The sequence below is a fragment of the Mycteria americana genome, chromosome 13 (genome assembly GCF_035582795.1).
Source record: "Mycteria americana isolate JAX WOST 10 ecotype Jacksonville Zoo and Gardens chromosome 13, USCA_MyAme_1.0, whole genome shotgun sequence".
In the NCBI taxonomy this organism is placed as follows: Eukaryota; Metazoa; Chordata; class Aves; order Ciconiiformes; family Ciconiidae; genus Mycteria; species Mycteria americana.
Window position 1 is genome coordinate 13,425,869 of NC_134377.1, and position 13,266 is coordinate 13,439,134.

Sequence of the window (13,266 nt, forward strand, 5' to 3'; positions counted from 1 at the left end):
ACTTCCTGTGTGAGTTGGGCTCCTGAGTATCTGAGTCACCCTTGGAAACCTGAGTTGGCCATCTGTTTCACTTAGGCTTTGCAGTGCCAAGTGAAGCAATGCATAAATACTTTGATGACTATAGTTTGTAGTACCTAAATTTTAAAAAGCAGTTATTTCAACAGTTTGACACCTATTGGAATTTTCAGAAGCTCTGGGGCCTCAAATTCCCACTGCCTGGGAGAAAGCAGATGTGTTTGAAAGCAACTGGAGTTTGAAAGGAACTTGTGCTTTTGAAAACCCCAGAGCTACCCCATCACTTTTGAAAGTGGAACTAAGGTACTTCCAGAAATTTCACCTGCCATCCCAACCAGACATCTGACAGCAGAACCTGAAAATAAAGAGTATTTCTTAAAATGGGGTAGAGAAGTGAGATGTGAAATGGTAGCATATATAACAGGAACTCCTATTGCAACTTTGTCTATGGATTCTGACAATGTTCATGGAGGCTGAAAACATGGGTGTTTGGAGCACTGGGGAAGCTGTTTCTGTTGTCGTTTCAAACTGAACATGGGCAGGAAAGGCAGATATGGCTATAGTCCAGCATACAGAGAGTACGCCAGCTTTTGAGCAGTGGTCTGGCATGGGAGGGATAGCAAGAATGATTTGGGAAGAACTTGCATTAAGAAAAGAGCTATATTTTAAGCTTGACAACAGAGAAGACAGAAGACTTGAGACTGCGGAGTAGAGGACACAAAAGAATAGGTGGTTTAGAAGTCTAGCTTAGGACAAGTGGTAGCAACATCCATGAGATGCATGAGAGGCAGGGAGCTATGTGGATCACAGCAGGGGAAGAGCAAAGAAATAACTGTGCCATTAGAATGGAGAAAGTAAGAGAGGAGGTGCAGGGACCTGCCCCGGAGCCGCCATGAGGAGCCACGGGGGGAAGCGGGGCTGTGCTGAACACGCTCTGGAGCAGTGGGTCACTCCTGTGCTGACTGCCCAGAGCGCCCTGGCTGGTGTCCACAGTGTTGGAGGCAGGAGGGGGAACAGCAAGCAGGGAGACAGCTGAAAATAGCACCATTAATGTGAAATCGATAGTCATGTTTGTTCTTGTTCCTTTCTAGTGTAAGCAGGTGACAATCCTCCTTCCCATCTTTCATTCTCTGCTGTGTGACTTAGCAATAATAAACTCTTCCTTTAAGCTCAATAAGGATGTTCATAGAAACTTTTTATTGCACCTCCTTTGTTTTAACTGGAGCTCAACAGTTCCTCACTGTCACATTGGGAAACTGGGCCAAATAAACAGCAGAGTAGTCCATCCATCACTGCTTTAATTTTGTGCCTTGAAGGAAATGACTAGTCTAGGGAAACAACACACAGTGCAGTCTGAGCAGCCATCTCCAGGCCATTTAACATCAAGGGAGGCTCATAATGAGAGCTCTCAGTGCCCTGGCCCATCTTCATAATGTTTCAATACCCAATTTTATTTGGACGGTCTCCATAACTTTCCAGGATTATGTCACCTTCCTTCCTTTTCAATTTGACAGTGAATTTGATGCTGCTGAAAAGTGGCTGTTTTGACAGCTTTGGAGACTGTAGGGAGTTTGTTGATCAAAGACATAAGGAACAGCAGCAACTTCTTACTGGTCCTCCCCTGTGATATTCCTTGACCAGAAGGACAAGTAAAATCTAGAAGTCCACGTAATTTTGAGCACTACGTTTTTTTTCATACATGTAATGCTTGATGGAAACAGTTGTATTTTGATGCCGTTGCATTTTTTTATGACAAAAATTCAGTTGGCAAATTGCAGCCAGTGCTCACTCTTACTCCTGGATCCAGATGACGTGGATACAAATTGCCAAGGTTTATTACAGTAACATGCCAGTGGAAGCCAGACAGAATGATAGTCTGAGTCTGCCTCTGGTTCATTTTACTGCAAACAGATTGTAGCAGTTTTTCCTGTTAACATTTCCCACCCCAGTCAGCTTGACCATATACAAAGCCTTTGATAGGTATGATTAAGAGAGAATGTAAAATCCATGTGGATATGACTGTGGATAGAAATCTTTTTGTAGAAGGCTGTGAGGGCTTGATTGGGTGTGTTGCCATTTCTCTTTCTCAAGAAATATTTCCCATTTTCAGAATTTAAAACCTTTTAAGCTACTAGTTTTTGTTTAAAGATGGTACTGCATGGGGTTTTTAAATCCATTATAATAAACTGTATATTGATTGTTGTTAAGGAATTTAGAACATTGGAAAGTGTTCACATTTATTCCTGCAGCTGGATCAGGAGTATATAAAAGCCTTTGTTTTGTGATTTCTTAGCTTTAAATATTCATTGCACTTTCTGGGTAAGATGGAACTGGACTAGTTAACACGATAGTAGATGCAAATAATTTTTAAAAGATTTGATTCCCACTGTATAGTTATATCACTGATTTCCTGATTTTATAGTTATATCACTGATTTTTATAGTTATATCACTGATTTCCTTTATAACAATGTCAGAGTACTCAAAGCCTCACTCACATAGTAGGCAGAGCTCTACAAAATCTTTGGTACTCAGTTTAACCATGCACTTACTCTTTGTATCCCCATTTCTCCGATGGACTCCTGTATCACCTTGGGCAAGTCACTTCATTTTTCTGTTCCCCAGCTAGCATATCATAAAATAAGATAATAGTACTTTACTCTCAAGAGCTGTGCATAAAATATTCTGTCTGAAAGCAGTAAGAGAAAGGTATTAGCATTGCTATTGTTGTTGATATGTTTTTATTTAAGCAACGTGTTCTTATGGTCTTATGCATCATATGGGGAGACCCCCTGAAGGCAGCAGGACTGTTTACACATTGAAAGTGGTTTGCTGGACAATGGCCAGAAAATAGGGATGAACCTATAACTAACAGATATTCCCCAAGGCATTTAGCAGCAGGAATTACCGTTCAGAACCGCGTTAGGAGGGTGGATAGATATAGAAATAATTGTCATCAGGATTTAAAGTCATTCAGGAGGCATAGTCTACTTTGCATGTAAACAAAATGTAGGTCTTGAGGGAGTCTGTGTCTCGGCTAAATCTGCTCATGTATAAATCCTCTTTTTTAGGCTTTATATTTTGTAATCGTCGTAATTTAAATTCAGCTACAGTCCACAGGATTTGCACATTTTACCACCATTAAGGAAGTCAATAGGAGCTGTGCATCCCACTCGCTGTCGCTGCCCTTCAATAATTAACTCCTTCCCATCTCCTAAATCTGGAGTCAGGCACAGCAACAGCACTTGAGACAGCCTTTGAGAGCATTCAGCCTGGGAATATGCATGTGAGGGACAATTAATTCAGCTGGTTTGTATTTGTCTTCTTACTTCTGTCTTCCTCTCTTTCCTGAGATACTAAGCTGCTGACTTTGTTGTTGCTGGGTAAGCAACCACTCCTGCAATTATCAGAAGGTTGGCTCATCCCCTGTTGACTTCTGTGCCAGGGGATCAGACTGCCAGGCAGCACATGCCCTGAACCCTTCGATTTCCTTCTGATGTTTATTCCGCATCCTTCCCATCATGCACATTGTGTGGTATTAACCAACTGCATGTGTTCTCGCTAAACAAATTCTTCAGACCAAATCCATCACTGAAAGAAACTGATACTGGGACATGCATCCCCAGACGATAAAGCTTTCCACCAGAAAAATATTCCGTTCTGCTATTATCCCTTTCTGTAGTTCCTTCAAGTGTTTTCAGTTTATGTTGAGAAAGTTGTGATTGTTTTATAGTAAACAACTTTCCAGGAATGAGAAATGCTGCTTTGCCCATTGAAAAGAGGAGACAGATGTTCCACAGAGTAGGAGAGAGAGAGGAAATACCCAGGCCTTTACCAATCAGCCATGTTTGAATTTTTTTCCTGTAGTTAAAAGTGTAGAATTGAAACCTGCAGGAGTTGCAGTGTTAAGCATTACTTCACCTCAATCATCCCTGCTAAGTATTATGATTGCAAGAAAGGGATCCTTAATATCCCTGTTACACGTGGAGCATTTTATTAATTCAGAGAGGCACTTGGGGTTGGCTTTTTTTTTTTCCTGGAGAAAATAGTAAAATTTGACAGGTAATTTTGTAAATGAAGACAGTAAACAGCTGTTGAAGATGATACTGTCTGAGTGGTTTTGTTGTTTCTATGAAAACTTAGTTACACTCATTTTAGATTAATTTTTCATTGTCTTCTGTTAAATGAGAATTGCTTACACGGCTGCTTCAAATGGAACCTTGATTGCTTTCCATCTACTGCCAAAACCATAAAAGACCCAAAAAAATCAAATGCATAAAAACATTTATGAGCAGTGATACAATAAATTCGTGCTATAGTGCATTTTAATTTGATAAATTAAAGTTTTGCTATGCAGCAGTTTGTGTTCATGTGTGAGAGAGGCATATACATTAGCCATTTAAATTCAATACTGTGTTAAACAGCAGTAAAAGCAATTCTGGCTGCTATTGGGAGATTTTGGTGTGGTACTGTGAAATTCCCCAAAAGTCTGAGATGCAATGTGGGAGAAATGAAATGAGATGTACTCACGGAAAAGGAAGTGCAAGGATAGTCTTGCGGCAAAGCCACCAAACAGTGATTTAGAAGACAGAGCTTCAGTTCGCACGTCACCCACAGATTTGCTGTGTTACCCTTGTAAGTGCCACTCGGGAGCGTGGAAGGAAGGGGTAGCCCTTGCAGTCCAGGCACTGAAATGGGGACTAGGTCCGGTTTCTAGCTGCTGCAGATATTTGGTGTGATCTGGAACAAGTCACTCTATTTTCTCTGGGCCTGATTTTTCCATTTATAAATGGAACTAATAAACATCCTTTCACTCTTTTTCTGGTTTGTTTTGTCTTTGTGGGCCACAAGGTCTCCTGGTATGTGAAACCGTCCTCTACTGTGTAATAGACCACTTAGCACAATGGTGCGCCAGCATTCAGTAGAATACTGTAAAAAAAAAGAAAGGAGAATAGTTACAAAGAGTCTAAGCCATAATTCAGTCCTGCTTTGAAGTATGTTAGAGGCATTTAAAGCTTCTGCTGACTCTCTGCATATGGATGATTTCACCCAAGATGGATATTTCTTTGAGTCTGAGAAAGTGCCCAGGATCTATTGTTTGCGAGTTCACAGAACGATCAGGCAAGTATGAATGAAGGTCGTTTGTTTTGTTTGTTAGATCATACACTTAATAACGCTTGAGTCCTGTTATGACCTTTTACAGAATTTTGTTTTGGCATAAATGTCAGGAAATGCAGGCAGGAATGAAAATATTGATAAATATGTTGCCAGGATTTAAACTGTAACTTAGGCTTGCTGGAGAACAGATATTTAGGCAGCCTTAATCATTTTTGAAACATTTCTCGTCACCCAGTCCTTTGTATAAATAGTTCTGAAAACGTTTCTAAATACACATTGTTTTCCTTTTGCAAGGCTTCACACCGTGAAGAACGCTGTTCAGGAAGGGAAATCACTGCCTCTTTAACAAATTGATATTTCAAAGTTCACTGCAGAGTCGTTTTTTATAGCTTCTTCACCCAAAAAACTTCAACTCAGATGTGCCAATACATTTTTAAGGAGCTCCTGTTTTTCTTCTATTGAGCCAATTCTCTTGACAGGCTTAATAGAAGGACAGGCAAGACAAATGACTGGTGTGAGATCATACAGTTAGTCCATGACCCCAGAAAGGGCTTTGACACGGACTCTTAACACTAGACCACGTGGTACTTCCGTAAGCCAACAGCATACAGCTAACGGAGATGCTGCCACTTAACCCAGGGCCAGTTACCAGAGCTTTGAAGCAGGGAGAGAGAAAGGGGCAGCAAGTAAGCAAGGAGAATTTATCTGTGAATAGAAGATCTGATCTGAATCCCTTTGGCAATGTTCCCCTGCATGGAAAGGGCCCAGGTTGTGTGGTTAATATCATAGGAGGTTGATGGTAGATCTTGGCTAGCTAAGGATAACATAAATCTAATGTGTAGTTTAAGAACTGAGAACGGGGAGGGGAAGTAGGTGTAATTTAAGCTTGACAAATTCAGCCTGTCCAACATGGTTTTTTGTGTCTCTATTGCTTCCCGCTGCGTATATATGTATACACACACATGCACACAGCATTTCATTCACAAGTTCGATGTTCTCAGTTCTTTGGCTTGTCACAGATGTTTTTGTGCTTGCCAGTAAATTCCATCAATAATTCCAGAAGCCTTTTTTTATCTGCTGGTATAGGTAGAACATGGAAGTAGTGTATGATAATTTAATGCAGCCAGCTAAGATATTCTCTGGTTTTTCTCTTCCCTTTCTCTGTCCATTTTACCAAGACATTTTCATTCTGTGAACCAGATCATCAGCAAGAGGAATCAAATAAAAATCCACTGATATGAGGAAATAATGTCAATTTACACTACATGACAGCTACTGAGGATGAAGAGACAATCTCTGATAGCCTAGAGCACCTCTTACTTCCCAAGATTGCCTTAGACACAATTTTGTCTTTATATTTGAATATTTGGAGCTCAGTATTCCTGTAAATCCCTTTTTCTATATTAAAAATGCTCCATCTGCTTTGGGAAACCCTTTAAATTAGTCATAAAGGCCAAGTCTCTTTATAGAAAGAACTGGATAGCACAAACATCCTATCTGCAAAAATTGAATGTAACTTCCTAGTGAAATGTAATTCTTGGAAGAGTTGGCAATGCTGCTGAAAATTATTAAGAAAATATTTGTCCATTTTCAAAAATCTTTTAGATTGAATGTCATGTAGATATGAGCATGTTTAGAATGTATAACAGATTCTGAAGACCATTCCATCCAGAATACATTAACCTCTTTCTTTCTGGTACAAATTGTGTATTCTGCAGTCAGCAACAGTAGGATATTTGCAGCGATTTATAACTCATATTTGACAGTTCTGTATGTACCACATTGGCTTAGCACTGCTCCCTCACCAGAGCAGCAGAGTTGAACACCCCTGGAAATTCAACTCTTAATGTGAGATTGCCCTACAGAGATTTTATCCTGCATTAGCCAGAATTTGAAATCTGTGGAAGTGAAAGTTTTTGTTCAGGGATTTTAGCATGAATTCCATTGAACCAACACCACCTGTGTTTCTGTCGTGCTATTCAAGTCACCGCGTTGATCCAGGGTATTTCAGGTAACCTGAATGATTCAGGTCACTTCAGCTACAACTATTTTCTTTTTTTGTGACCAAAAAAGTGTGGGCACAAACATGTTTACTTTCCATGGCCAAGCATGAACAGTCACTCAGCCATGTGCATTCCTGAAATCTCTGTCTGTTGAAATAATCCCCAGGCACAGAAAGGATTACTGTTTGTTGGCCCGTCGTTTGCAGCCTGATGTCGAATACCCTGCCAAGTGATGCTAAAGCAAAGGTCTTGTCGCAGGTGGAGGTAATAACAAAGGTGCAGAACAGAGGAGAATCAGACTGTGACCCCAGTTGAGCTAGGGGGAGGAGAGGGACAGCAAAAGGAAAACCCATCTCATACGCAGTGCGGCCAGGTCATCTCTGGGAGCAGAGCATTACAATTGGTGGAATATTCAATAACAGCCTGTAAGCAGCTCTGTGCTGGTGGAAAAGGTCATCTCTTGGTTTGCCTTGGGCATCAGAAAATACTTGGAAATTGCCCTGGCTTCTGTAAGCTGACAGTGCTGCTGGAGAGGGTGCCTGAGGGTACAAGAGAGGTGACAATGGAGCAGTGGCCCCGCTCCCATCAAAATCAAAAGCAGAACGCCGATTGACTTGAGTGAAAGTAAGGTCGGGACCAAAGTGCTGCATGTAACATATTTCAGTGTTGCCATCATACTGATTTTTCAGACACAGGAGAATGGTTAGCAGTATTCATTGTATAGCTTCAAGAGTTTTGAGAGATGTTGACACAAATTTTATTAGATGGATCATTTCCTGCACACTACGGTTTCTGTATTTAAAGAAAAAGTGCCGCATGCTGAGGGGAATAATAATGCGTCCATGATTCACTCCTTTTATAATCTTGTTCTGAAGGGGATGCATCTGACAGATTGCTACCCCAGGAAAATCAAACTAGATTATGGATCTGTAGCTGGGAAGAGGCCGGAAGGGGCAAACTCCTTTACATTTGTGCTGTTAATTTCCAGGACCACCCGGTCTAGTTGGCTGTCATCCTTCCCCCTTTTTAACCTTTTTTTCATATTGCTCCTGCAAGCCTGCTTTATCAAATAAGAGTCCATGGCTGTGTTCTTGGATTTTCTCTGCATACAGCTATGAGTGCATTTTCCCATTGGCAGTTCAGATGCGAGTACAGCACAGCTTGGGCTGACGGCGTCTGATGGTTGTCTTTAAGAATTGTCTCTTGTCTGACATTCACACAGCTGTAGAGTCTGTGCTGCTGGTGTTCTCATACAAGAGCAATTAACAAGTGTAAGAAGGTTTCTTAACATACAGAGAAAGGTGTAAATACAATTGAATTTCCCCAGTTGAACAGCATGCCGAGATGAAGGACTGGGGCTCAGCGGAGCAGTGGTACTCTGGCAATCCACAGTAACGTGGCCGTTCGCACTCCTAAGGACAGGTCCTCTGCCTTGGGGTTAAGGAAGGAATTGTTGACGACATCTGTAACTTTAAAGTCTCTGCTGGCATCGAGCTTTTGCTTTCTGCAAAAGTAGTTGAGGCAGCATTACAGGGGGGCAAACTGCGCCAAGAGATGGCTGATAGACAAATTGATAGGATTTGAGATCTAGAGATTTAGTAGAAAGATCGTTAGCAAGAGGTTACTGCTGATCCAAGTCAAATCTCGGTTATAAAATTAAGGAAACCTTTATGTATGAAATTCACACCAATTCAGACCATCTATAGTGTCAAGCGCAGAGTGGGATGTGGGCAGTTCTTTGAAAATAAACTTCACCTTTAGAAACTGGCAAAGAACCTGAGCACATGGCACACTCACCCCTGCAAATCTCATCAAGCTTCCTTGCCTCCTGCAGGTACCTTCCAGGAGAAGAGGACTGTAAATCTGATAATGTACGCTCTTGTGAGGATTTCCCTGTAGGATTGAATTTCTACTCTTTTCCTGTTCCATTTTCACTTAGAGAGAAGATAACCCTTAATTTTAGTTTTGAAATTGAACTAATTGGACTTATCTACTGGTTAGATTGAAGCAGCAAAAGGAAGCCTATCTGTGATTCAGGAGTGAGTCAGCAGACATTCTCCTTGTCTGCAGTCTGACTCTCGGAGTTCAGCTCTGATACATGGATTTGTGTAGGACAAATTCACACAGTGGTGGGTTTCACCCCATGTGACTGCAAATCATTAATTTCCACTGCTGCTTCCCCTGCATCCCAAATAGCTATTTCAGACCTGTGCTGCCCCCAGCCTGCTGATGACAGATTGTGATTTCATAAGAACTAGTGCTGTCACAGGTGCATTACCTTAAACTTGTGTGTTCCTCGTGAACATGATTACTCCTGCTTCTTTGTGCTCTTTCTCATTTCACTGGGCATTGCACCACTCTAATCCTGCATGCATACGCTATGTGTGCAGATGAGCTTTTGCTATTGGCTTTGCATTTCTTCAGAGCCTTGGAAAGCTGGACTTCCATCAGTCTAATTCCACCTGTCTGATCAAGCAAAGTGTCGAAAGTCAGCAAAGAGCAGGAGTGGTGACTAATATCGTTGAAGATTTCGATAACAAAGTGAAGGCTTGTTCTTTAGAATCTTTTTTCCTTCTTTTTGACGGTGTCCCCTAAATGTCATTTGTATAATTACACAGAAACCTATTTTGATTCACCTAGTGCAGAAAGGCGTAGAAAGAAGGGTATAAAAAGGCAGTAATGATTGCTTGGAAAAAAACCGCATTAGATTTTTAAATCTTTGCTTTGGGCTGTGAGACAAATGTGTAACTATATGGTGCATAGAGAGATTCTGTGCTAGACTCGTGTTTATTACTTTCCGCAATAAAAAACTCACTTAAAGGGTGAGTTTGTTTAACGGGTATTCTGATACCATGCAGCCTGTGGCTCCCCTAGCACTCCTACACTCTTCCTGGGGGTCAAGTTAAGATGAAATTTTTTTCCTAGCAATGGAAAGTCACCTCTATAAAGCATGACATCTCTCAAAAGCCTCATCCAAATCCATTGTGTTTTCTTGCTTTGAATCGGGGCCTGATTTAGTGAATTTCAAACTGAGACTTCCCAACACATTAGACATAGCTGTTTTCTAATTGAGGTGCTGTGGGGAAAAAAAACGCTTTGGACAGAACCAGAGATGTCAGAGTCATCACTTCAAAGTTGCTCTTGGAGTTTATCTGTAAGTGTTTTGTCAGTCGAGTAGGCACTTGCTTTTCTCACAGGCCATTTAACATTAGGATCGTGTCTCCTTCATTTGTCTTCTTGAAATATTGAGGACACATTGCTCTTCATGTGCCTGACAGTCAGACAGGAACGTCTGCGCTCTGCCTGAAAACTGATGTCCACTATCAGCTCTTAGAAGAAACGTTTTAGCTGCAAATACAAACATTCAGTCGTCGTCCAATGAAATCTTGAAAAAGTAGCTGGCATCTCCTAGAGACTTTGATGAACATTTTGCTTAAAGACAGTTTTTCTGCTATAGCAAATATCTTCTGTATTTTCCTGCTTTTTCATTCTATTAAGCAGAAGGGTCAGATAGGCCTGCCAAGAAACAAAGATCCAGGACTTCTTTTCTCCACACAAACACGCTGCGTCTAGACCCGAAGTCTCCATCCTGCTGGTGACAACGTCTTCATTAGTAATAGGGAATGACTTTCCTTTTTCTTTTAACTCCACCCTAACACCAAACTGCTTTTGCCCCACAACTTACTTTTTTGCTCCAAAACAAAATATTTTTTGTTGTGAAAATTACAACTTGCTTGAGGAAAACAGAACATTAAAAAAATGAAAACTTTTTGGATAGAAACTCTGATGATTGCAACTGTAATGCAACATTATAATGTTGCGATGGGGGAGAAGTCAATGATAAATACATATAGTACCCTCAATGCAGTGGACATAAGGAGAAAGAAAAATATAAATACCCGGAAGTGAAAGGGTGAACTTGCTAGAGTGATGCTGAACTATGCAGAAATCCAAACATAGATAGTTGGTGTAATCTCAAATCTATCAGCCTTGGCAGTATCCTTTTAAATGACTCCTTAAAAATGTTAATTGCACATCATAGGCACGTCAGCGGTGACCTTTCTGCCATTGAATGTCATGGGGACATTTTTCCTTTTATTATCCTTGAACAGGAGAAGTGAACTACTGGAGTTAGCCACCAAATAACTGTATCGTGAAATGTAATGGATCTACCTCCAACATTTATGTTGGTTCCACTTTTAATAAGCTTATTTTTAAATTTACAGTGAGTGAGAGCTGTAGATGGTGTTAGGAAGGCAGCATTGTTAAGCTTTGCTTTATGAACTGTAAGATAAAGGTTTGTCCATCAGAGTTCCAGAACTACAGATGCTGAAAGCCCTGGGGCCCATGATTTTTGTAAATTTGAATAAGAGCTGGTTTATAACTGCAGACTGAAGAAGTTGGTCACATTTTTGTCTGATTTCCCCAGGATATTCACTAGCATCAGCTCTCTTCATCATACATTTTTGTTTTAAACATGCAGAAAGAAGGGGAAGGGAAAAAGAAATGGAAAACAGACAGGGAAGAAGGCGGCAAAGGGGAAGTGGAATAAAACATCCCAGCAACCACTGCTGGCATTTTAGGATTCCATTGTGAACTCAAAACGGAGATTCTTTATCTAAGATGGCTCCTGCAGCTTCCTCTCCCTCTTTACCCCTTCAGGGGAAGTAAAAAGAGAGACAGAAAAAGCTAAAACTTCCTTTTTTGTTGCTGTCTAACCTATATTGCCTCTATCTTAGGATCTTAATCTACTTTAGGAAATTTCCCTCCTTATGATGGGGTGTTTGGATGTTACTCCGTGTCAGATCTGCTACCTTACTGTTTTCCCCATCTCAGTGGAGTTCTTTGATTAATGTCAGTATGCACCTTATCCTACACTTTTCTGACTTTGGGTTGGGTTTTTTTCCTTTCATATTTTTTGAGGACAGATTTGGTAAACTGCACGCATAATGTACATTGAGGGGTATTAAATGTATGTTCCTCCTGGAAATCTAAACTTTTTTTTTTTTTTTAATGGTCACCATGTAAAGGCCAGCCTGATGATGCCAAAATAGTGAATTGGGGGATGGAAGACTTGATATGAGTAACACTTTCAAAACTTCCCCCCACCCTCCTGTCCTTCACACTTCTCCATGCACAGCCTTGGTTTTACAGTGCTTGTCACAGTTTTATACTATAAACTTGCAATGCACTGCAGCAAAGCTATGCCACGAGATGGTAAAATGTTCCTTTGCAAGTTTGACCTTGCAAGTTCATACTGCATAGTTGCAGTTTACAGAGATTGTGAAAGAACAAAATATTATTACTCAGCATTGCAATGATAACTTTTGGACATATGTATTCACAGAGGACCAGTCTTTACAATTATCCAGGACAGTGTCCTAAAGTGTAAGTATACCTGCAAATAATCAGTAGATCCGAATTAGACCACTATACCTGACTCTGCTCTCCTGTCAATTTTCACCTGTCTCATTCCCGTTTACATGGAGTTTCAGCTGAGCTCAATATTTGTCCTACTGTTACTGCTCAGACTATCTTTTCCTTCAACTAGTTTGGATTTCTGTTTTACCCGAATTGTATTTTACTCTAGCATAGTAAAGACCATGTTAGCAGCATACAACCTTAAAGAGAATTTACAAGAAAAGGGTAGGATTAAAAGAGTGTATCATATATTCTACAAATACTAATAAGGGGAATAATATGGTCTGAGAGAGAAGATATGACCTGAGATTGGGGAAAAGGAATATATTCCTGCTGCAGGCTGCTCCTTAGTGAAGCTTGCAAAAATATATTGACTTTCGAGAAATAAAACGACTTCTCCACCTTCCCCAGGCTGATATTCTCTAGCTCTAGATTGTACACAGTATTATTCAATTCCCTGCAGCTTCTAGTCCAAGGGAATCCACACAAACTGAGTTTGCTCTGTGATGAAATTGCAGCTGTTGGGCTTATTTCTCAAAGGACGCAGCTCATTTCAAGATCTTTTACTGTCTATTCAGGCAGCTTCACAGACACCTAGAAAAGCTCTTCAGCTAAATTGGAGGTCTCTCTAGATAGCTGCCACCAACCAGGTGTTGATCATTGCTTCTGATTTGAAAAATCTCTTTACCTTCTTTGTGCACTTGAACTTG

At 40.6% G+C, this 13,266-nt stretch overlaps 1 protein-coding gene across 1 annotated transcript in view; it reads left to right on the top strand.

The window, feature by feature from the left end:
• The window catches only part of TMEM132C (transmembrane protein 132C), a 229,793-nt gene that overhangs the window by 147,838 nt on the left and 68,689 nt on the right, over positions 1–13,266 (top strand). The window lies entirely within an intron of this gene.